Source organism: Orcinus orca, chromosome 16, assembly GCF_937001465.1.
Source record: "Orcinus orca chromosome 16, mOrcOrc1.1, whole genome shotgun sequence".
Taxonomy (NCBI): domain Eukaryota; kingdom Metazoa; phylum Chordata; class Mammalia; order Artiodactyla; family Delphinidae; genus Orcinus; species Orcinus orca.
Genome location: NC_064574.1, coordinates 63,515,182 through 63,518,985, shown reverse-complemented (window position 1 = coordinate 63,518,985; position 3,804 = coordinate 63,515,182). Strand labels below are relative to the sequence as shown.

At 43.7% G+C, this 3,804-nt stretch overlaps 1 pseudogene; it reads left to right on the top strand.

Moving 5' to 3' along the window:
- Nucleotides 1–3,113: 3,113 nt before the first annotated feature.
- Nucleotides 3,114–3,582, top strand: LOC117198751 (ubiquitin-conjugating enzyme E2 W-like; annotated as a pseudogene).
- Nucleotides 3,583–3,804: the final 222 nt, after the last annotated feature.

The window sequence follows — 3,804 nt, the reverse complement described above, 5'->3', positions numbered from 1 at the left end:
TGGGCTTGTAATGACCACACCTGAACAGCATCACCATGAGGGCAGGAGATGCAGTGAGAGAGGAAGAAAATGGAACCACACGTGGTTTCCAGCAAATTATCAGGTGAAGCTGAGGCGGACAGCATCCTCTCTTGCTATAAACATAGAGTTAGGCAGGATAACACATCATAAAAACATGAGGATACCCACCCAAACTTAAAAGCCAGAGAGGAAACTCACCAGGGGCCAGAAATGAAGAAAGAGATGAAAGAGATGGGCAGTGCCTGGGGGTTTGAGATCTGCTTATGGACTAGAAGGACTGGCCTGGGGTTTGAACCAGAATAAGAGAAGTGAACTCAGGCCGATGGAAGGCTGGGAGGATGCTGCCTGAAGTTTAGAGCAGTGGCACTCCTCGGAGTAGCACTGCCTCTTGGGGGGCATGTGGGAGGATTTAGGGCGTTTTTATTTCTTTTTTACATCTTTATTGGAGTATAATTGCTTTACAGTGTTGTGTTAGTTTCTGCTGTATAACAAAGTGAATCAGCTATATGCATACGTATATCCCCATATCCCCTCCCTCTTGTGTCTCCTTCCCACCCTCCCTACCCCACCCCTCTACGTGGTCACAAAGCACTGAGCTGATCTCCCTGTGCTATGCAGCTCCTCACACCGGTCAGAATGGCCATCATGAAAAAAATCTACAAACAATAAATGCTGGAGATGGTGAAGAGAAAAGGGAACCCTCTTGCACTGTTGGTGGAATGTAAATGGATACAGCCACTATGGAGAACAGTATGGAGGTTCCTTAAAGAACTAAAAATAGAACTACCATACTACTTTGTCCCCCGCCCCACCCACCCACCCAGGGGACATGTGGCAGTGTCTGGAGACATCTGTGATTGCCACAGCGGTGGGGGAGGAAGACTTGCTCCTGGCACCTAGTGGGTGGAGGCCAGGATGCTGCTAACTTCCTAGTGCACAGAACAGACCCCCAACAAGGAATTGTTTGGCGCCCCATGTCAATAGGGCTGCAGTTGAGAAAGCCTCGTGTAAAGAGCAAATGTTGTGAGATCATGCTCGAAAAGAGCTGGCCTGACTCCTGGCTCACGGAAGGTGCTCAGGAATTAGAAACTTTTTTCTAGAGCTTAACCATCTGCTGGGGTAGCTGTTTCCAGACCTGGGGAATGAGCTGGGGCCTGGGAAGGAAGGGAACAACACTACCATCATTAAATGTTATTCTTTTTACCACCACTGTTGTTGTTATGGTTATTGCTAGTGACTGGTATTTGTTGAGATCCTCTGGAATCCTGTTTTCAGTGCTTTCCATGTAATGACCGACAACAACTCCACAAAGTTCCTGCAGTAGGTCTTATTATTACGTCAGTTTCACAGAGAAGGAAACTGAGTGCCTGTCTTAATCTGTTCAGGCTGCTCTAACATGGAGGAAGCTCCCTGGAGTCCCTATTATAAAGGCACTTATCCTATTCGTGGGGGCTCCACCCTCATGACCCAGTCACCTCCCAAAGACCCCACCTCCTAATGCCATCATTAGGGGGTTAGGTTTCACCTTATGAATTTTGAGGCGGGACACAAACATTCAGTCTCTAACAGTACCTGTACATGAGGGGCTGGTCACAGAGCGCTCATACGTCTGCTGTTTACATAGCTGTTCACAGGGTTTTTTCAAAGTGCTTCTCTGAGGATTTCAATGCTCAGGAAACAAGATCCTCTCCTGATCCATTGGTGCTTCTCCAAATGATCATGGGACCTTCCTATGGGGTGGAGAGAGGAATTTAACATCTCAGTTATATCTCCCAGGGTTCAGAGAGGTTAAGTCATGTGCCTAAGGTCACACAGCTGGTAAGTGAGAGAGCTCTGCTTGTGACCACAGAGACAAATTCCACTCCAGAAGTCACAGGAACTGCTGATGTTCTGTTTGTCCTGGACCACATTCTGCGGGTAGCTAGGAGTGAGGGAGTGAGGCTAGGCGTATGCAAGGACCTGCTTGCATTCCAGCTGTAGTCTTTACTGCCTGAATCAGGCAGGTGGCTTTTAATCACTCACTACCTGTGGCACCCCCTGGGCTGTGAGAGACGCTTATTCCTCTCATCTTAATTAATTTTCAGCTGCTGTTTTTGTTTTTTATTCCCCCTGTTGACAAACTGAGTTTCTACACTACTTGTCTCAAACTTCCTTGGTTTCCCTGCAATGTCTAACATGTTATTGGGAAAAGAGAAAAAGAGGGAAACAAAGCATTTCTTCAGTTTTAAGCATATATATATTTCAGTAGATGCTCATTTATTTCCAGATTTTGTATTTGTGAATTTGCTTACTCGCTATAATTTTTTCATCATCCCCAAATGAAAACTTGCAGTACTTTGGTGGTTATTTGCAGCCATGCACAGAGTTGCAAAAAATTCCAGTCATTCAACGTGCACATTCCCAGCTGATGTGCACGGCTTTGATGAGACAACCAGGCTTTGTTGTTGCAGTTCTCACACTGCAAACAAGTGCTCTTTTTGAAGTCTGTTTAGCACTACTGCTATTTGCTTTTTTGTCCTTTTTATTGGCGATTTCGCTGTTTAAAATGGTCTCCAAGTAAAGAGCTGAAGTGCTGTCTGGTGTTCCTAAGTGCAGTAAGGCTGGGACATGCCTTATGGAGAGAACAGCTAGATAACAGGCAGGGGTCATAGTGCTGCTGGCCCTGAGACCAACATTAATGAATCAACATTAATGAATTAATATTAAAAGGCTTTAAAACAGAAACACACTTAAAACAAAGTTCTGTATTGATTATTCGATGAAAATGCTGTGACCAGAGGTTTACAGGAACCTAACCTATATTTCCCCTAAGAACAATGGTTCAGTGTTCGCTAAATCGGTGTTCTCAAAACGTTATGGTACGTGACTCTTGTGAATAATGCACCTTTTCTGGTCTCAGTTTATGTTCCCAGCAGTCTGTAAGGTAGGTACCATTCCACTCAACAGTTGAAGACACTGCATCTCCGAGAGGCTTAGCAGGTTGCCTGTGGTCACACAAAACTAGAAATCAAACCCAGTTCTGCCAGAATGAATCATCCACGCTCTTTCTATAAAATTTTGCCGATTCTAGAATTTGCTGGTTGAATTGAATCATGTTGAACATTCAAAAGCACCTCATTGATGGCGTCAATACAGAACGACTACCAAAAGAACCGTTGGCTTTGCAAAATGACCCACCTCCCGGAATGACTTTAAATGAAAAGAGTGTTCAAAATTCATTTACACGGTGGATTGTAGATATGGAAGGAGCACCAGGTACCTTATATGAAGGGGAAAAATTTCAACTTCTATTTAAGTTTAGTAGTTGATATCCTTTTGACTCTCCTCAGAGATGACCACCAGAATTCTTTTTATGTTCGAACATGTAACAAGAATCCAAAGAAAACAAAATGGTGGTATCATGATGATACTTGTTGATGCCACTGTTATCATCCTCGTAGCAGAAGATAGTCCTACTGAGAAAATGAGCACTTTGATCATTCAGTCTTTGAACTTTAACCTTTGACTGGAAATGACCTATAGACAAAGAAGACTACTTCCTTTTACTGCATTTTTACTTGTGTGCATTCTGGGTGCATGTTGATCACTGGTTCAGTCCAGGCAACTGACATGCTTTTATTAGTCATACAGTATTGATGCAGGTGTCAGGAAATGTCAAATATAATTCCATTTTTAATTTTTATTTTTTTAAGATTTTGGAAAAGTTCCAGGTCCTCATGTACTGTGCAATAACAATGACTTCCTTGGAGGTTTTGGGACGTTCGTTGCTGGCAACGGACGTTG